Raw genomic sequence first — 21,633 nt, 5'->3', positions numbered from 1 at the left:
TTCTCTATGTGGCAGCGAAGCATCATCAGTAGGACACTAAAAGAAGATCTCCAGACAACTTCTGAGCTGCGTTGCCCCTAGAAGTGCCACCTAACCAGTGTAGTTGATTCGACACACTATGAGTTTGATCCATCTTTTGGCTTGCAATAATTGATGTGTTGCCGTTTCTTCACAAGGTGAAACTGCAGCGTGCAACTCTTGATGCTGTAGACTCAGACCTAGTGTCTTTCAGGAGAAAAATGCATCTCCGTTTTGTTACTGGCAGTGCTTTAAACAGAGAACAAATCCATACGGGTCAAAGGAAATTTTATTATGCCAAAACAGCCAGGGAGGGTAGAGTACTTGCGTTCTCCCTTAACAGGTAGCAGAGAGATTAGCCTAAGAAAAGTCAGGAGAGCTCTGTTTTCAGTATCTACAAGCAATTACAAATTCTTTGATACCTTGGCAGGGCAACTGAGAGAAGAAACAGAGATAACATACAGGGAACTTCACTCCTGCCAGCAGGTCAGATCCAAATCAGGTTTTAATACCTGAGAAGTCCTGCTCTGTGGCTTCTGTGGCCCCATTCTGGGAGTAATCGTGAATTGTTATTTTGCAGATTTGCAGCAATGCATCATTTTTCCCTTCAGACCGCTCACTGTTTGTGGTGTGGTTGTGGGCTGCTGAGCAGCAGTTGAATTCCAGGGGTAGGTAGCACGGGACCTGATGGAAGGAGAAGGGTGGGCCTTAGGTAAACAGTGCAGGGCTTTATGTGAGTGCCTGCTGCTGTGGACATCACACAGCCCTTCTGCAGTGTTTCTTCAACAAGCTGAGAGTGTTTTACAGAAGGGAGTTTTATTATGGCCATCTTAGGGATGGGAAAACGGAGTCGCAGAGAGGGAAGACAGGCATGCAGAAAAGCTGTAGCAGGTTCTAGTTAAGAGTCCAAGGGTCTGAAAGCCCTTTGCTCTTGCTGCTAGATGCGACAGCTTCTGCTCAGGCATGTTCCTGCTTCCAGTAACAGACTGCGTGTAGCTCGACACAGAGAAGCAAATCTTCCTTATCCCTTTGCAGCGGCCACAGCCTACGGCAGCATTTGCTGGGAAAACTAGGATCCCAGCAGTGGATACTACCCAGAACAGGAAAGAACGTAATCTCTCACCTGTTTTTTCTTTCTGTGACACCTCTCGTGTTCACCAGTATTTTGCATGTGTTGCATCAAGAGCCACGCTTTGGCCTTCGCCTTGAAAACCAGGGCTGCTTCTTCAGTGGCAATTAATATGTACAAGTTGGGGCAGGTTGCCTGTGGACAGTACAGTGCCTTTCACAGCAGAGGAGAAAAGCTCCTGTGGCTCCCACTTACTCAGCAAAAAAAAAAAAAAAAAAAAAAGGAATGGAGCTGGGCCCAAATAAGCTGTTTTCCCCAATCCACTTGCACCTTATCTTAAGAGTCTCCAGAGGGTGGGCTTACCTACAGCAGACTGAAACGGGCAACAAAAGCTGCAGCAGCACAGATAAAACAAGATGTGCTCCACCGTGAGGTCTCTATCAGCGTGGTTCAGAAAGGCGGTCAAAAGGGATCTGTGCTTTTTGAAAGGCAATTCCCCGAAGAGGGGACCCAGAGAAGACAAGGTGTCTGAATGTAACTATTTCTGTCGACCGTCCCCCTGTAGTTACAGGTCTCACACTGCATGCTGGCTTGTCCCATGCCTCTAATGAGATTGCTTCAAGAGTTAAGGCTGTGACTCCATTAAAATGATAGGACACACACGATCTAACGACAGGATGAGCAAAGATCAAGATCCACTACACCCAGTCAGGCTTGGCTAAGCTTCTTCATGTGCTTCCCTCCCCACCCCCAGCTGACAGATACAAACATTTTGCATTTGTGACAGTACTTTGCATTTTTCTGAAGCTTTCCAAGTCAGTCATTCAAATGCTGTTGCAAAAACATGACAAAGGCTCCTCAAAGGCACTTTGAAAATTACGGTTCTGGCCTTTGCCGTTGCACATAAATGGTGGTGTTGGGGGCTGCAGAGGCGAAGGGCAGAGATACACAGCATTCCCGTCATTTCGAGTGCCTCAGTGCTGCCTGTACAGAATTCCTGGGCACTCGGCACTTCCGTAGGTGGGAGCTTTGGCTGCTCAGCCTGTCTCAACAGTAAGCTCAAAGTGCCTCAGCCCAAGAAGTTAAAAACTGTGGATTTTTTGTGTTTTACCAGGGAGGAGGTGGAGGCTTAGGAGAGTCATGCATTGAATCAGAACAATGTGTGGGATTTAGGACAGCGTGGTTCCTGTCTGACTACTAGGAGACAGGTTTGGACTACTGGTTTGCAAATCCCCAAAGACTGCTTGGAGAGGGGGGATGCTGCTATGAGAGCAAGAAAAACAAAACCATCGCCAGTAGATTCAAATACGCTGTTCAAGGATTTGCACTTCTCCAGGAAAAATGTTTAGCAATTCACAAATCAAAAAAATGAAGGGTTAAACTCTTGCTCTGGACAAAGCTGTGACGTTCATTTAAGTGACACTTCTTTTTTAAAGCCCATAATCATAATGATTCCATTTTTAGTTACCAACGCTGTTTTAAATTCGCCCTTCTTTGCCAGTGAGTTATCTGTGAGATAAAGCAGCTTTGAAATCCCTAGACTCCCTGGAACCACAGTGTGTATCTGTGTGTGCACTTTGCCATTCCAGAGCAGATAAACCGAGTGCCATGTAACTTACGCCTTCTCTGCAAATCATTTTTGCACTGGTGACTATATGGGAATATATCTAAAAGAGCATAGGCTTGAGCCAAAAGTGTCTGTATGTACCCTTTTTTTTTTTTTCCTTTTCCTCCCATTTCTGTATTCCATGGCAGGGAGGTGATTGCATCTAAATGTATATACAAGCTGGTGAAAAATGCCAGATTGCTTCTTTTCTTTGATTCATCCTTCCACTGTTTTTTACCAAGCTGAAATGGCAAACAGGTGTATTATTGATAAGTAAAAGGGGGCCGAAGGTTGTTGCTCTAGGGTGGACAAGGAGAAAAAATAAAGTGTATGTTGCCATAGTAGAAACAGCTTTGTTTGGCATTTTACTATGGTACAGATATGTTTTGAAACATATAAAAGGCTTTGGTAACTTTCCATTAAAAATTTTCTTTAGAAAAAGACGGCGTTTGCAAAGAGCAACACCCTGAAGTCAGGATGTGCCAAAGTCCAGCCTCTGCTCTCTCCACCCGTCTGCGCGCGGTGTGGTGCAGCCTCCGGTTACAGCGCGCTGCTGCATCCAGCGTTTCAGGTGAAACGCTGCACAGCGAATGAGAGGGAGCCAGCTTCAATAGACCGAGGTTCATCTTCACCTGCCATAATGCTTTGTTTTCCAAGACTAATGTCCTCCGAGCTCGAGAGCCCCTTTTGGGGGGCCGGAGGTGTTAGAGGGAGGAAAGCAGGCTGGCGGGGACGCTCGCTGGCTGCGATCTCAGAGACCAAGGTCAGCACGGAGCTCAGTGCCCTGCCTGTTGACCCACGGCCAAGTGAGTGTGACGGCAGGATCTTAAGACCTGTCTAGTGGTGCTCCACTGTGTCAATCATACCTTGCAATATCTGACCTGGCGTACAGGAGGCCGTGCCTCACTTCCCCATGCCTTACGCAGCCAATAGGGGTACTAAAGCTGGGTGTTCCTGGTAGGAAAAGAGAGGATGCGGCTGAAACTTGTTCTGAAATAGCCCAAATGTGATGAGTTTCTAAGCAAGCTACATAAGCCATCAAACTGACAGGGCGCTGGGGGAGGACTGAGAATATTCTTCCCAGCATGACAGGGATGGATTTTCTGGAGGTGTCTGCTTCTGTTCCCATACAAATGATTACTTTAATACAATAAAAAATGAACAGTATGAGTTTGGGCACCTACAGCCTTAAATAGCCACGTCTTTAATTTTCATTTAAGTCCGCATCCATCAATAAAATATTTGATATTGTTCGCTAGACAACTGAGTTCTGCACAAGATGTTCAGTCTGGCCCTGGTTCATCAAAACACTTAAGTGCTTTGCTGAGTCAGGGACTTGCTTCTCATTAGAGCAGGCACTTTTTATTCAAGAAAAGAGAGTGCATGGTGCAGCCTTACCTCACTGTGTGGGCTGTCTTGGCAAGTGCTGCGCGCAGTATTAGGTTATGGATTAGGACCCTGTTCTCAAGGCCCAGACTCTCACTCTGGGTCTCACATCAGACGCATTTTTCAGCTGGTAGTTATCAAACTGGCATGGGAGCGCTGGAGCTTTGGGAAGGAGCTAGTTGGTGGTTAGAAGTGGTACTGATTTGTTTGGGATTTTTTTCCCCCGAACCAGGGAAATTCTTCTGCAGCCTCAGGATTCTGGAGAAAAGGTTGAAAGTATTGGGCTCCGAAATGGAATCAGTCACTGTGCAAGTTCACTTTTTGGATAATCCAGCTTCCATGAAGATTTTTGCAAAAAGCTAGAAAACCTGGTGTTGTGATAAGGCAAGCACTACAGAGCAGACATTTTAGTAGTGACTTTATGTAATTGACTAAAAACCAGCACATGGTAAGGAGGAAACCAAAACAAAAAAAGAGATACCCCCCAGGTGCATTTGAAGGATGTCTCACTAAGAAAGAGGGAGGGTAGTCTCATCATTCAGGAGTCTGGAGCTGTGCCTGGATTTTCAAAAACATCTGTCAGCGCTAGCAGGGCAAAAGCTTTGCCTCACCACCATAATACCCTGTCCTGTCCTTCTGCTGCCCTGGCACTTCCCATCTCTCCCAGCAGCTGTGTTGGCCCAAGTGCTGTGGACAAACACTGTGAAACAGGCTGGGGGACTGATCCCACTTGAAATAAACATGCACAGAGTATGCCCCATTTTTTTTCCTCAGAGTCTTTTATTCAGGGATCCGCTCTCACATCAGGTCCACACACACAGGGGTGCCAGCACAAGGCAGCATTGCCATAAACTGGCATTGCCGCCACAGCGTTGGGAGCCCGGAGCCCCCAGATCTGCTGGTAATCAGGTGTAGTTCCTGTACGGGTCCCATAGCTTATAATGGCCAAGTGCTTCACAGCTGTTAGGAAAGGCATCCTGCCCACCTGGGATTAGTAAGGAAATGCTCTTGTCTTCCTGAGGTGCAGAGGTAGATCCTCAAGTAGGATGCCCCGGGGGTCCTGCAGAAGTGACAGAGCCAGGGAAGAGGCTAGGAAACACCCCAGTCTCACCCCAGTCTGGCTTTGGGACTGTCTGAGTTTGGACCTAATCCCTGACACTCAGAAGTACTCCTGACTCCGTGAGGTTATGTGCAGAGAAATTGCTTGTCGTCTTCGCTGAGATGCACAAGAAGTCTAGGAAAGAGCAAGGATATCACCTACACCAGCTGCAGCCAGCCAGGCTGGTGGGCAGAAGGTGCAGGCTCACAGTAGTTCTCCTAAACTGTGTTTGTAGAGGGAGTTTTGTACCCTGGGAAACATGAAGCACACATGCATGATTGGTGTTTATATGCGAGGCTATTTCAGGACAATAACTGCTGGGAGAAAGGATGATTAAAAAATGGCTTTGAAACAGACAAGATAGCTTCATAAAATCCTCCACTGCCTGAGATGGAAAGCCAGCAAAAATAAGCTTCACCAACAAATACAATTCATTCCAGCTCTTGCGGCAGGGAAATAAAACCAGAGAACTGCCAGAAGAGTGGGTTGCAGTTCATGGCCTGAGTACATCAGTATCATTATAGCCTTGAGATGAGCAGTTACCCTTTGTAAGAAATGCACATTCAGCAGCAAAATTGTTCTGTGCAGATGGGCTATAGCCCAAGGATCTGTTGTATTCCCAGAGTGTTTGCTGCCCAGAGCAACTCAAATAGGCACGAGCAAGCAAAGCGCTGACCAGCTATAGAATTTTGCTCCAAGTTTCAGAGTCTTCCTCGTCTGCAATACAATTCAGTAACAAGTTCTGTTGACAGAAGATCTTTCTCTTCAAGGATCTGAAAACCTACCTGTTTGCACTGATCACTGTTCTGGGGCAAAAGAAGAGAGCTGCTTATCAACACTCTGTAATCATACCCCACGGAAAAAGTAAGGAAATTAATTACAAGAAGCAAACTGGTGAGTGAGAGAAAGAACTCAGATGACAGGTGTACCTGACAAGGTTGCTGGCTTTTACAAAAATGTCATTTTAAAAATTTTATATCTATCTGTTCAGAACCCAAACGAGAGAGCCTAAAAAGCAGCCTTGACTAGTGGTAATTGAGATCTTGAGAAGGGTTCCTCTGCATGGTGGAGAGGTATAGCAACTCTTTAAAAGCAAGTATTTAGAAATCCATTCTATCCTTTGTTACAAGGGCTCAGACTAAACCTCTCTCCGTCACTGGCGTTACTTGGGATTTCTGGTGTCCGCAAGGACAAGTGCTAGCCCAGAGATTTTTCCAGCCGAGTTTCCCATAAATCATGCATATATGTTTGCTTCTTTTTTTAAATAAACTGGGGATGGCTACGACATCTACTATGACAGGAAGGACAAGATGTAGTTCCTCCACATTTTCAGAAAGAACCTGCATAAACCTGCATTTTCACCTTTACTGTGGGTTAGACCTGGGAAGATTAGAGCGAAGCCCTAGCAAGTGTTGTCTATATTGCTGGTTGTTCTGCATAAAGACCAGAGGACATGGAGGCTCTCGTAATTTAATCAGCTTCGGCAAGTGTTGCAAAGGAAGGGTTTGAATGGGCACGGATGTACGACATGCCCACAGGAGTGTGTCTGGGCACTGCCAGCCTAGCACCCCTGCTTGACCGTGTGCTGAGTGTAGCTGTGGTCTGACTGCAGAGCAGAGCAGCAGGGAGCTCATCATCTTTCCAAAAGTTAGTGCAGAGCAGCGGTGGCTCAGAGTCAAACCAGGGAAGGACCCATGTTGTCTCCTCCAGGCGTGCAAGCTGCATGGTCCTTGTTGGCAGGGCAGAGCCAGCCGCTGAGGAGGAGCTCTGGGGAGGATGCTGCTCCCTTTCTTCCTCCACCTTCTCTCACCCTGGGGCTCTGCAGGCCAAGGGGATTTACAGCCCTGCTCTGACATGGCCAAAAGGGTGCTCTGAGTTATCTGTCCAGATGTGCTTCTGAGTTACAGCTTTCAGGCTGCCCCAGGCACTCCCCTGTACCAGCAAGGCATCTTGGCAGTCCCTCCGTGCTGTTGAGGGGAACGGGGTGGCAGGTCCTTTCTTCCTGCCCATCTCCACCCTGTTGCACCAGGCAGACTACCACGCAGCCCTCACACTCTTGGGCAGCAATTCTGGCTGCCCTGCATAGAAGAGTTGCACATCGGCCAGATGCTTTGATAGGCTCTGTCTGAGGGATTACACTCAGATTAGGAAAACGTGCTCCTGTGTTTAATCAAATTAGCAAGTCTGAAGTACGAGCTGGCAGCCAACAGGAGCACAGACTGTGTGCATGGAGACAAGTTATTGCTGGGGAAGATCACGTGGATTTATAATGCATCGGTTCCCTTGGCTGCCCAAGGCAATGCCTGCTGACGGGAGGATGCTGTCCATTTGCCGTGAGTAACAAGTGGTGCGCAGGGTGCACCCTTCTGAGAGCTTGCTCGTGCTCTGATGGCCACTTTGATGCACCAAATTAGCCACTTGTGGATTTACCCAGCTGGCAAACTGTATCTTCAGTTGTAGTTCCACACTAAAAGCCTCATCATGCCATTGTCTATGTTGTACAGGAGGGAGAAGGAAACACAGCACGGAGGGGCAAGGGTGGGATTTGTGTTGTTTCCGTACTTGCTAGAGAGCAACTCTCCAAGGATCTATTGGTTTCACCAACATCTGCCATTGAATTTAAGAGTGAGGTGTCACTCTGGAAGACCCCATGTTTCTCTACTAACTCTGGCCTTGTTCAAAGACCTAAACTTTTGAATAAGCTAAAGTTGGGGGCAGTGAACTAACTGCACCAAAACTTTTCTTGCCTGAGCTTCTTGGAATGTTCATGGCAGAGCTAAGATCTGCCCATATTTTGCTTGGGATCCCAGTTCCAGACAACACTGAAAGCCCAGCCTCTGCTAAGGTGGATATCAGCTCTTCACCAGGATTGTCTTCAACGTCCTTCTGGCACTGGCTGCTTTTGGGCAAGTGCAGCTTTACTTTCATGCAACGCAGACATGTACCAGGACCACAGTGTCGGGTTAACAGCACCTGAAATTGTGGTAAATCTGCTGACTTGTAGCTTGGGTTTGTCCCAGGTGAAGAGAGAGGTGCCTGCCACTGTGCTTTGCTCCCAGTGCTCTCCTGTCACCCTCTTTGCTCCTTCCCACAGGCTGCTGAAAAGGCAGCATTCCCCGGGGCCATAGCGTTAAGATCTGGCACTGCAAGAGGCAATTACAATGGAGATGGTAGAGCAGGGGAGCAGCCCTGAGGAATGGCGTGTCCCAGGAGAACGTGGTGTGCTTCTCCAATGACATTGCTCTGTACAGTGCACAGGTATCTGCCAAGTACATGCAGTACAGCAGCCCAGCTCCCTATCCCCCAGTGTGGAGGTTTTTTATGATTATATAGTGTTCAGCTACGTTTAGACTTTGGCTTGCCAGCACATAGCTATTGTCTGCACGGGCACGTCCGCAAGAAACAATGCAGAGAGCCCATTATGGTTAGTGATAGACCTGAGCTGCATAATTGAGATCCACCCTTAAGCCTCAAGATGTTCTGATCTAATTCTCAAATCCAGCAGATTCCTCTGTTGCAGATAAAAGCCAAAAACACCAGACCCAGCATTTCCAGAACTGAATTTTACCAGTTCTAAAGAGCCTGGGGATTTTAGTTTGGTTTGAGGGCTCAGTGTCAGAGTTCAGATCTTGTTCCCTTATATGAATGTTCAAGAGGACCGCTGGATGCACCAGCTTGTTTCAAGCCTGGTCTCTAGTTACGCTGAAAGTGTCTAGTGGGGAGAGGCTAATAATGAGTTGAGTAAATACCTGGGAAAATTAATTTTAAGGCAGATCTGTAAAAGTCTTTTTTTGTGCCAGACGAGCAATATTGTTAAGGAATATCTTTCCTCTCCCCTGTTTTGTTTTTTTTTTGGCAGAGAAGCTGAAATTTCCATAGTCGCAAAAGCCTTAGTGCTAATGCTGTCTTTTTGCCAATTTATAGTCATTTTTGTTTCACTTGTCAAAATCAGGTAAGCTAACAGGACTGTCTTGTGGCAGTAAAATCAGTACTCTCACAAGGAAATTTTGTTGGGATAGCTCCTCTGGAATACTTACACATGGAAATTTTAAGAACAAGACCTTGCTGAAGTAAATATGTATAAATATATATATATTGCAAAGAGGTAGTGAGGAAGAGAGCCTGAGTCATCTCCAGTCTATCCCAATGGACAGATGAGAAAGCTTTGCCTTGCTTCCAGTTCCTACATAAACAGTGGGAGCTTCCTCTCTGTTATTTATGCCCTGATGAGTAGGAAGACGCCAGTAACAAACACCACCAGCCTTGTCTTCATTCTTTGCAGCTTATTACCCTCACAGTGTGCACACAAGCCTCCCCAAGGGCATTGCCAAACTCACCAGACGGCCTCCCCGAGGTGTGTTCTGAAGAGCTAATGCACGTCACGCCCATGCAATCCTCTTTTCCTGCATCTCCAGGCAAGGGCACGAACTGCTCATAAAAGCATGCAAATCATTCCCTAAGTATTGTACCAACGCGCGAAAGAAAGTATTTCCTTGCCCTGAGGAAGTCACCAGCAATGAAGAGATGGAAAAGACTGGAGAAGAACAGGAGGGGGTCAGCTCTTCCCTAGATAAAATCACATGAGGCTGGAACAAGCTGGGTGATGGAAAAGCCAAAGCCTCCACGGTGGCCAGCAGGACCGGGTAGGGGGGCAGCAGGCTCCCCTCCTGGCTCAGCACACCCCAAGCTGCAGTGTCTCTTGGATGGGCTCAGGGTGCCACTGATCTGGTAGGACCAGGGTGCCTCCAGCACTGTGCCTGGCCAGGACCTGCCACCCGGCCTCAGCTTGCCTGGCTCTCTTGGCCATCATGGAGGGACTTCATCTGGCCAAGGGACAGCTGCCCTTGGCCAAGGCTACCAGCTTGGAGCTAAGAGAAATATGTGAATTCTGGGGCCTGACTTAGTGCCTGGGGCACTGGCAGAAACACATTATTTCCACTGACTGACCAAAGGAGCTGTCGGGGCATGGAGGGGACTGCTTGCAAGTGGTTGATGCTCTGCTGCCAGCCTTTACAGGCTGGAGCTGTTGCAGAAAGGGCCTCTCAAATTTTACAGATATTTTGTAATCTTGCTTAACAGCTTGAAGAAATATCCTTTTTCATCTTCCCTCATTTTTTGGGGCAACGTTTCCCAGGTATACTTCCAAACTTACAACATAGGCTTCCTGATGTAAGCTGAGTGTATTGAGCAAGAAGCTGGCATTACTAAACTGGAGCAGTACCATCTTCTCCCAGAGAACCACCGTGAAGGAAACAAGTTTTTGCAAACCTAATCAACTGGTCCTACGGGAAGTCACGAGACTAGCTCCTCTCAAGCCAAAGCACTGAATGCTTAAACAACAAATTGAGATGTTCAATAAAAGGAAAGAAGCCTTTTAAATCTATATTGGCCAATGCAGTTCAAAAGGGAGGTTTATTGTTATAAGTGTATATACTATAAATAAGGGGGTTATTTGATGTTCTGAGAGTTGCGCAACAGACTGTTTCATGTAATCTTTCAAGAAATGGTTTTAGCATGAGTGAGGTGGGTGGCTCTCTGAGGTACTGGATTTCACGAATATGCTGAGGCTTTTGGGAGACCTTCCACCCTAAGAAACATGGATCTGTCACGTTGGGTTTTCTGCCTCTCCCACGCAACAGAGAACATACAGGGTGATAAAAGGGCATAACACCCTGAGAAGTAGGGGGGGCGAAAGGATTGTTTGGGTAAAAGAGGAGGGGAGATTTGTTTATTGCTCTTCCAAAGAGGGAGTCTGTTGTGAATTTGAGTTTTGGAAATAGTTTTTGTCCATGTTGCCAACACAGGCAGTAGTGTCTCGAGGGTCAGCTAGATTCTAGCAGCGCTTCCAGAGTCCTTGACAGCAAAACACGGGTGCCTTCATGATCTGTGGCCATCTAGCAATCCTAAAATCAGCTTATAAAATGGTGAGGAAAAAAATATCACAGCATGACAAGGACTGGTGTGTGATCAGAGATGGGGAGTCCAGGCGGGGTGTCATGAAGCAGCTGTTGCAAGCTGGAATGCCATGGAAAGAGGTCAGCTCCCCTTCTTCACCTGAAGGTCTGCAGGGCTGCAGAGGGACCTGGGCATAACTGGTACTCCACCTCGTGCTGTGAACTTTTTAAATTTCCTCTCCCCTGTTGTGCCATGGGGAGTCTCATTTCCTCTGCTCGGAAACAGTGCAGTAGGTTGCAAAATGTCTCTCACAGATGCAACGCCATTAGCAAATGTGATGGTCAGAGACGGCCGAGATGGAAAACAACTGTGCGAGTGGATACAGGTTACACCTCTGGTTCCTGCTGGCAAGTAGTGCTTGTGCCTCTGTTGATGCAGGATTTTTTTTTGTTTGTTTGATGTGGTTGGGGCAGGAAAGCCAAACTCCTTGCTGTCAGTCTACCCAAGTTAATGAGTATGAACTGGGTCATTGCCACTATAAAACGGAATGCCTTGAAGGAAGATTGTAGTGTAATAAAAAAGGTAATCCAAGTACTGCACCTAATTCTGTGCTTAGCACTGTGTAGCTGAGATGTTACTCACTCTTACTAGACCTTTACACCAGCCTGATTCTGAGACTAGATTTCTACCCTGTATCTGAAAGAGAAAGAAAAGTTTGATCCCAAGGGTAGGGTTTAGAGCTGAACCATGAAGAAGATCAAGCTGCAACCTTCACTGCACAGGCATTGCCCTGCTTCTAGCCATGCTTAAGTCTAAAACACCATGTACAAATTGGTGAGGATTCGCCACGGAGCCTGGGAAACCCCAGCTACACCCTAAATGGAAAACTGTAGTTCCCCACTGGGCCATGCACTTGTATACAAGGTGCCTCCATGCTTTCTCCTACAGTGATACAGCAGGAGATTTCTGGCTCTCGTCACCCAGCCCCACACAGCTGAATGAGGGGGACACTGACTGAATGTATACCCCAAATGCATACCCCAAAAGCTGCCTTCTTCCAAGGAAAAAGGCCATGGGCCGTACCCGATTGCCTCACCGATTAGCTCATGCTGACCAAACCCACCCATCGCTCTGAGACAGGATCAAGGATACCTACCCCACCCTGCCCGAACTGCGGAGACTTTTACGAACTGATGGGTGGTAGCCCAGCGGCAGAGGCTGTAAGTACTTAACGGACAACTAATGACCTTTAAAAACTTGAAAATATTTCCCCAATGCCTCCCATAAATCATCCTTATTGCAAATCGAGCCAGGCTTGCCTTGCCCCTGTGGACATGGAGAACAATGCATCGCAACTTTTATGAAAGGGCAGGTTTTCTGGTCTCTCCCCAGCTGTTGTGTCTGGAGGAAAACAGGCCAGGCTCTATCACATGTTCCTCACAGGTCGTATTTTCTAAGCCCTCTGCCCAGCTTGCTGCTTTCTATTAAAGTTTTTGCTCACTCTTAGAGTCTTTAACCTGGTATAATCCAAACTTAGTCTGAATTCTGACCCCAACATAAAATTCTCTGTGGCCCCCAGTAAACAATTTCCCTGGCAAGGGAATAGAAACAAAACTGAAACACAGGTCCCATCTGTCTGTGAGGATACTTGTCCCTGGGTCAGAACTTCATGGGGTCTTTTTTAAAAAGACTGAACCAAAATCCTGCCTTTAGCCACCACCAAACTGTGGATATGCTTACCCTTGAGATGAGCACATGGGCCCATAAGCAGAGCCCGACCCACATTAATTCCTGAGCAAAACATTAATAATGCAGCAGAACTAGAAACCTGGGACACTCAGCTTGATTTACCAAAAGGGCCGTGCCCACGGATTGAGTTGCGGGACCCCTCTGTGGGGGCAGGGGTGGAGGTGCCTGTGCAGGTGGCTTTGCTTCTCGCTCTCCCACAGGCGCAGGCAGCGGAGGGCACGGTGTGCGTTACTGAGCTGGGTTTCAGCACGTCTGCGCGTGGTAACTGGAGAAGCCGTGGCAGAGCCATGAGGAAGGCAAGCTGAAACTGACCCAGGAAACGTGTAGTCCATCAGCTATCCTGTTGCAAATCCCACTGAGAGGAGGGCAGTACAGCAGAATCGGAGATTATTGAAGAATGGGCCTTTCACGTTTTATGAAAACAAAAATAGAAATAAATGCAAACCCAACAAGTTTGCAGCTTACGTGTCCCTGTCTCAGGCACTGGGAATCGGAGCAGCACATAAAGGAAAGGGACGGCAAGAGAGCCGAATCTCACGGGTATCAGCTTGACCTCTGAAACTCAACATCCAGGAGGAAGGCTGACACATCTGGAGTGCCAGGGGACGTGCAGAGCACCCCCCCTGTGAAGCCAACGGCCTGGGTCTCAGCTGCACAGGAGCTCTGTGTGGCATGACTGCATCTGTGCGCTTCCCTCTCGGGAAGGAGAGGAAGGAGGTAGCAGTCTATAGCTACCTGCTACAGCCTGAAGGCACTGTATGTGCCTCGACAGAGAGGAGGGGTGGACTGATGGGCCCTCAGGCTGCTATGTACATAGGGAAAGGGACAGCTGCAGGGTGCCTGGGATGTCCCAGGGTGCTCTCCAGGACCACTCGCCAGCACTGGTGGAGCTGCATTTTGCATCAGTGCAGCAAGGCCACCCCAGGTACCCAGGCAAAGCCGGTCAGGCTAGTAACGCTCAGAGAAAGCTGTACCGGCCAGGCATCGTGCTCACCCAAGGTCTGTGTGTTCTTCCACCCCCAGCTGAGCTGGCAAGGGGCACAGAGCCACGAGCAACACCTTGCAGCCCTGCACCTGCCCCAGGAACTGGGGCACCTAGTGCCTCACCCAGCATGCGGGTGGCTGCATCAGCACCTACCTGTGTTCTCAGAGGGCTTCTGTTCAGCCTGCCACATCCCCTGGTGCTCAGGGCTCGCCTCACTCCTTCGGAGCTGGGGATGCCTCGGTCCTTGTACAGGGGATGTGAAATCCACATCTCTGCATTCACCTACCCCTCCCCCTGTGCTCCAGGTCTGTCAGGAGAAGGATCCTGGTGCTGGGGCTTATCTCTAATTCCCAGTGCCTCTCAGCTGTGTCCCAGTGATCAGAAAAAGGCATGGTGCTCAGGAAGAGTCTGCTGCAAGGGCTGCCCTGGCACTGCTGGGGCCCATCCCACGCATGACTGCCTGGGGTTGGTGGACCCCGATCAGTGATCTGACATGGAGTGATGGGGCGGGAGGCTGCCCCTCGTGCTTGCTGGCGTTGGGGCTTCACTGAGAGGCTGCTCTGTTTGTAAAAAACAGTGCTGGCAGAACTGCTCTGGAAGCTGTGGTTTTCCAGTTGCAGGTTGCAGGGGCTGTGTCCTCTCAAACCATGCCTCTTGTCCCCTTCACAACACACCATAGCAATGAGATGGGAAACAGATAAGGTTGACGCTCCTAGGGTCCTTCACCCGGGTTATCTGAAAAGCAATACCTAGATGACAACTCCTGCTCCTGAGATGGGATTTTTCTGGCTGACTGCTGCTGGACTGGCTCCCATTCTCCTCTGCTTTACCTGTTTTTTGCCTCTTCAAATGGCAAGACTTAATGTCCTTATTCTCTGTAGGTTGGGCAAATATCCAGCTGGGCGTGGAGAGGGAGAAAGGACAAGGGATCCTTTACAGAGTAAAATATGAGAAATCGTGGGCTGTATCCATCGCTCAGCTCTGCCACAGAGACTTGGATGCGACCAACATTTTTTCCCACTTGTAAAACAGAGGTAATCAGTCTTCCCAAATCTGTTGCTGGGAGAAAGTTTGCTATTGCTCATTAAGCCCTTGGAGGTTGCTAAAGGGCACAGTAGCTGGCTGAACCATGCGAGGTCTATCACCCCAAGTTTTATCACCCAGCTGGGAAGCACTCTGTGACTTGAAATACAACAGCCCTTTGCAGGGGGGAGGATCACAAATTCCACAGGGCTCCAGATGAACTGAAGTTTCAAGTCCTTCCCCCCCCACCCCCTGCCTCGTCCCTCCCGCCTTTGCCATGCCAACACAGCAATAAGGGTGTGACAGCCCTCTCCATCACCAGCTCGGGGCAAAGCAGCATGCAGTGTGCTGCACCAGGTCCTGCTGCCCATGCGCCGTGTCTCTCCTTCGTCCCTGTTCCTCCTCCTTGGTCAGGAGGTGGACAGCCTGGGCAGCCCCTCTCCTGTGAAAATAAAAAGAGGAATGGTGATGGAGGGGGAAGAGAGGGTTGGAGGAAGGCAGGGAGAACAGAGGGTTGCAGTATGGCACAGGGCTGAAAAACTGGAGCTGAGCAGAAGGAGAAAGTGGAGATTCTGGGGTAAAAGAGAAAAGGGGAGAAAGGAGCACACAGACACCCTTGCAAAAGAAAGGCAATGGGTGGAAGTACAGAGGAGGGCCTGGCGATGGGAGCTGGTGTTGCCCACATTTCCTGGCAAGTGGGAAAAGATGAGAGGTCACGCAGAGCCTCCTTCCCTGCACATGCATCTCCGGGCAGGCGCCTTGCATGAACCAGAGGTAGCACTGGTGAACACAGTCAGCAGCCACCTTCACCTGCCACTGCTGGAGCAGAGCTTTGGGACCAGACCAGAGATCCACAAAAGGAATAACGCCTTCGCTTGGTGCAAGCAGTGCCTGCTTCACCCAGCTCCAGCCCCGACTGTTTGCCTTCCCCGCTGCGGGGTGGTGATCAGTCGCACAGTGGTCACCCGACTTGTTCTACCGCTTTGGATGGATGACACGGAACAGTTACAAAGGCCTGGAGTGCTCCTCTGAGCGTGAAGACAAGAAAAACAAAGCTGTACGTAAAAGTGTTACCAGTGTAATCATTTTGGAAGGGGGCTAGGAAGAGGAGGGAAGAGCACCTTGTCAGAGCAGTAACAACCCAAGTGTAGGTACAGTTATGCTGCAAAATAGCACATTTACTGGGAAAACTTATTTCGCTTTTATATGAAAAGCCTATTTCACTTGGGAGTTTCTGCAAACGACATCAACAACTGCTTTGTATGGAGAAGTATGTGTACGAGAGCCTAGATATGCACCCAGGTGGCTGTGGCATAGCAAACTCCTCCTCATCGGCTGCATACTGCCTGGGCAGGAATATCTGAGTTCACAACACGTGCAGGGTCATTGAACATAGACAAACAAGGTACAATCTTTAGTTATTAGTAGTGTGTCACCGTCAATACCTTGACAGTGTGTCTAAGCTCTAAAATGCGTGCTGCGCGAGGAAAATGGGGGGGAGGAGGCCTTATACAACTTCGGGAATAGCATGCTACTGACAAACCTCTTCGGCGAAGACAAGGACTTCATCGGTTGTTTTTCATTGCACAGAGGAAGAGCTACAGTAGCTGTGCAGAAAAAGCCGTGTCCACACTGCTGGGAGACTGCTCTGCTACAGCTTCCCGGGACAGATATGGCCACAGAAAGGGTACAAAGCCAGAAAGGCTGCAACAGCTAGATTGACTGACTTCAGCCTGGCTCCTTATGCCCTTGGACTCACCTCCAAACTCTCCTTCATCCAGAAACATTAACTCCAAGCCCTCACTGACTGCATCTATTTTTCACAAGCAATGCACGCTCAGGCTCGGAAAAACACCGGTCATTAGTGGATCCTACTGTGACAGACAGGGACCGCAGGCTACTCGCAGCCCGCAGGCTGAAACCTGCATTCCCCCAAATGAAGGGTAAAAGAATTTGCCTCTTTGTTTTAGGGACTGTTCTCCCCAACCCTAAGCACGAGCTCAATATTCATGAACCTCCTATATGAATTAGTTATCTTCTAAAAGCAAACACAGAGTCCCCATTCTGCATGAGGTGCCCAGACGTTGGACAAAGCCAAGCGTCTGCTCTAGCAGTGGGTTTCCCAGGGACTCTGCGTGCTGCCTTAAACCGGTTACTCTCGCCTATTAAAGTAGGATCAGGACTGAACAAAGGCAAAGATCCTTCCAGAGCTGTTCGAGGCAGCTGCAGCTAGTTCAGACTTCTACATCTCTTGACCTAACATGACTCCCAGGCTGCCACACTGTCTGGATGGGAAGCCAGAAGGGAAGCTAACGTGATTTTTATTGCAAGTGCCGCTTACCAGCGCAGTTGGTCTAGTTCACGTGAAGAGCTCCGGTTGCTAAGTAGCTTGCCAGTGCAGACGTTCAGCTTTGCGTTCGAGCTGTATTTGCGGTAGGAACAAATGGGTGTGTACGAGCACAAATGTGTGTAATGGCCCATCAGAGAATGGCTCACTGCATACGTGATGGAGCTGACATGGTGGCATTTAAGAAATGGGTATCACTGGGAAGGCAGACCCAGGCCCAAGTGAGATGGCAAGTGTGTGCAAAAACAACGGTGAGCAATTGCAAGTGTGTGTACAACAGAGACAAGACATGCCCACTGTCTGTACTGGGTCTGTCTGGGACGGAGTTAGGAAGCCAGCTTTCTTCACAGCAGACTGTATGGCTCTGTGCTTTGCATTTGTAGCTAAAACAGCGTTGATAACACCCCAGGGTTTTGGCTACATCTGAGCAATGCTTGCACAGTGTCAAGGCTTTGTCCCTCTCCTGCCTGCAGCCACAAGTACGTAGGCTGGGAGTGGGCAAGAGGTTGGAAGGACACAGCCAGGACAGCTAACCCAAACGGACCAAAGGGATATTCTATACCATATGACTATACCATATATTGTGCTCAGCAATAAAAGGTCAGGAGAAGGAGGAAGGAGGGGTGCTTGTGGCTATGGCGTTTGTCTTCCCCAGCAACCACTATGCGTACTGAGGTCCTGCTTCTCAGGACGTGGCTGGACATCTACCTGCTGATGGGAAGTAGTGAATGAATTCCTTTTTTTGCTTTGCTGCCATGTGCAGCTTTTGTTTTTTTTGTTAAACTGTTGCTATCTTGGCCACAAGGGTTTTTTTTCATCTTATGTCCTCCCCCTGTCCTGTTGAGGTGGAGGGAGTAAGAGAGCAGCTGGGTGGGCATCTGTCAGCTGGCCAAGGTCAACCCACCACACGGTCCTTTCATTGAGGTGTCCTGTGTCTCTCCTGAGCCCATGTGTTCAGGCAGTGGGGATCGTTAGGGACCCTCAGGAGGCTGGTGAGCAATTCAGAGGGTCTGCGTGGGGCACTGCCTGGGGCCAGGGAATAGGAAGGAGTACCAGGCTCAGGCTGACCTTGTGTCTGTTGTCATTGCCCCTAAAAATGCCACCACAATACAAGTACTTCAGCGGTAGCCCCATACAGCACGTGCCCCTGGGCTGGCCTTGCCAGGCTGGACCTTCTGAATCACCAGGAACCCCTGTCCCTCTGTACAGCAAGGGGAGGGGACTCATGCTGAGAGCTGGGCTTGTAGGTGTTTCTCATGGCACATGCTGAAGAGCTTTCCTCCTCACCCAGAACACCTGTTGCACATGGAAACTGTCTGGTGACCTACACCACAGCCTCCCCTGCCGACATCACTGGGGCCAAGAGCACTGGCCACATGGGTCCCTTCGCCTATGCTCTGTGCCATCCCCAGGGACACCAGCTCCATGCTCTGCCCAGGCCTGCCTCTGCCACTGGTTTCTTTCCAGCCCAGAGTGAACATCTCAGAGCAGCCAGGTCTCCTGCAACAACTGAGGGGCAGAGAGGGATGTCCTTGGTGAGTCTCCACTGTGTATCCTCCACCTCTTGTGTGCAGATGGCAGACACACCCTAGTGCTCCAGAGGACAGTCCTGGCAGATCAAAGCTTTAAGTGTTTGGACTCCACTTTCTTCCTTCTCCTAGCGCCTAAATGGAGTCAGCCCTTACCCTCAGAAGATGTGGAAGGACACCAGCAGGACTGCTTGCTCCATGAGCAAGCTCTGCACCCAACAGAGGCAGCAGGCACAGGCATGGTCACAGCATGGTTTATGGGGTCCCTGGACACAAATCCCTTCATGAAAGAGACTCTGGCACACATGCACCTGGCATGCCCCAGCCCCTCTCCAAGTTCTCCCAAGGGCTAGCTGGCTTTCTCCCCACCTTTCTACTCGCACCCTCTCCACCTGCAGACCCACCATGTCACAAGACACATGTCACAGTCTCCTCTTGGCCTTGGTCAGGCTGACCACGCACAGCCCCAGGAGAAGGAGAATGAAGGGGGGGACCACATTGACTATGCATTCCCTGCTTGGGACCACAGTGACCATTTCTCTCCCCGCGCTTGGGATGCTTACAGAGGTGGGCACGAATGGGGGGGCTCTGCTCTGTGTTCCCTCCTGGCTCCCTGTTGTCACACTTTTAACCCTCTGACCTTCATCCTTTTTCTCCCATGAATGGTCCCCATTGCAGCTCTTTTCCTTTATGCCCCTGCATCCCGAGAGCTCTGTGGTTTAGTTAGGATCAGCTGACACCCAACCTGAGGGGTAGGGTTTTCCCCAGCAGTCCTTGGCCAGTGGCCATGTAATTAAAAGCGGCGGAATAGCGGCGGCGGGAACCCAATCTGGCATTAATGAGAGCAAGAGGTGGTTGCGTGACCAGCTGAGCAGCAGGAGCCTGGCCAAACAGGAGCACAACAAATGGCACCGTGTGTAGCAGAGCTCCTCGTTCGCAGAGCACGGATCTCGGTTACAGCCGGGCCGCTCAGCCTCCCAGCTTTGCCCTTTCCTAACCAGCCCTTTTGCATGAGGGAACATAAAAGACTCGAGTCTGCTTGTTCCTTGCAGCAAAAAAAGATGTCTTACATTTCTGCTTTAGCTGTGTTTGTGTCTTGCCCATCTCTGGAGCTGACAGTGTCCAGATGGAGCTGGTCAGGCTAAGTGACCGGGGACTAAGCAGTGTGGAAGAGGGCTATCTCTCTTCGCTTTGCTGGGAGCCCACTTCCCCCATCGGCTGGTGAAGCTGGCAAGGTGTCCACTGGCAGGGAGGATCAGGCAGGACGCAAAGAGTTGTCAGGCTTTGCTATCCACTGCATAGATCTGAGCCCTGCTTGGACTTTGAAGGAGTCGGTTACTTTGGGACCTGCCTCTGCTGCCCTGCAGACCACAAAACCCTTTTCCTGTCTTCATGCAGGTGCTGGATGAGGCTGATAGCAGGCTGCTAGCTGTGAAGCTCTCTTGGCTGGCCACTCTCTTGCAAGGTCTGTATTAAGAAACTCCTTCTCAAAGTAGCTCATGCAGGGCTTTACGCTAACTACTGGTTGTAGTTTATTTTAACTCCATGTACAAGACAGCAGGCACTTGCTGACTATGCTGCTTTTGGCTGGGACAGAGTTAATTTTCTTCATAGTAGCTAATATGGGGCTATGTTTTGGGTTTGTGCTGAAAACAGTGTTGATAACACAGGGATGTTTTAGTTACTGCTGAGCAGTGCTTACACAGAGTCAAGGCCTTTTCTGCTTCTCACAACACCCCACCAGCGAATAGGCTGGAGGTGCACAAGTAGCTGGGAGGGGACACAGCTGGGACAGCTGACCCCAATGGACTGAAGGGATATTCCATAGCTTATGATGTCGTGCTCATCGTGTAAAGCTGGAGGAAGAAAGAAGAGAACCTTCAGAGTGGTGGCATTTGTCTTTTCAAGTAACCGTTATGCGTGATGGAGACCTGCTTTCCTGGAGATTGCTGAACAGCTGCCTGGTGATGGGAAGTAGTGGATGAATTCCTTGTTTTGCTTTACCTATTAAACTGTTTTTATCTCAACCCACGAGTTTTCTCACTTTTACCCTTTCAATTCTCTCCCCCATCCCACCAGGGGGTAGTGAGCAAGCGGCTATCTGGTGCTTAGCTGCCAGCTGGGGTTAAACCATGACGCTGCCACAGCTCAGTAACCAAAAGATCATACATCCTTAACTGATAGCAGATGTAGCGAAGGCCTGGTCCTAAAGTCACTGATGTGAATGTAATCAGAAGTAATTATATAGTTTAGCTATGACTATACACCTACAAACAACAGTGCTCCCAGCTGGAAGCTTGGAGGCAGTCCATAACCTTTGTGCAGTCTTGGGAATTGACTGCAGTCTGAGGAAGCCACTGTCTACGCAGGCCAGAGACATCAAAACAGGGTATTGCCCACAACATGTTTTTTGAACAGTATTGTTAGCTAAGGAATGACATATAATATGTGGTCATATCTATCATCTGTTTAGCTATGCCAGGCTAATTCATACAGTCAAAGAAGTTATGTCAGTAAAATTTCCCAAGCGGACAAGCCTCATCATGGTTTCCTCACAACCACATAATACAGTGTTTTCACACTGCTCAGAGCAGCTAAGCAAGGAGCAGACCTGGCTTTTGGTGTAAGAAACCCTCCGAACAGAAGCAGCATGTTAAAGGGTGGGTTGTCATCAAAGCTTTTCCACCTTTTCTGGAACAAGGAAGTGCATGAATGGTTTCTGCCCTTTTAGAATATGAATTCAAAGTAAATTTTGCCAGGAACCTGAAAAGTCATCATTTGCAGTTGGGAACCCAAAAAGACAGGTGATGTTTGGTCTTTACGCATCAGGAGAGTTTGTATTTGCAACAGCAATTTCGCAGTAGAGACATGACTCAGGCCCCAGACGGAAAACAGACCAGTACAGGAGTTTGCACAGAGCGTGTCTG

The sequence above is a fragment of the Opisthocomus hoazin genome, chromosome 1, assembly GCF_030867145.1.
Source record: "Opisthocomus hoazin isolate bOpiHoa1 chromosome 1, bOpiHoa1.hap1, whole genome shotgun sequence".
Classification (NCBI taxonomy): Eukaryota; Metazoa; Chordata; class Aves; order Opisthocomiformes; family Opisthocomidae; genus Opisthocomus; species Opisthocomus hoazin.
Note: the sequence above shows the minus strand (reverse complement) of the source record.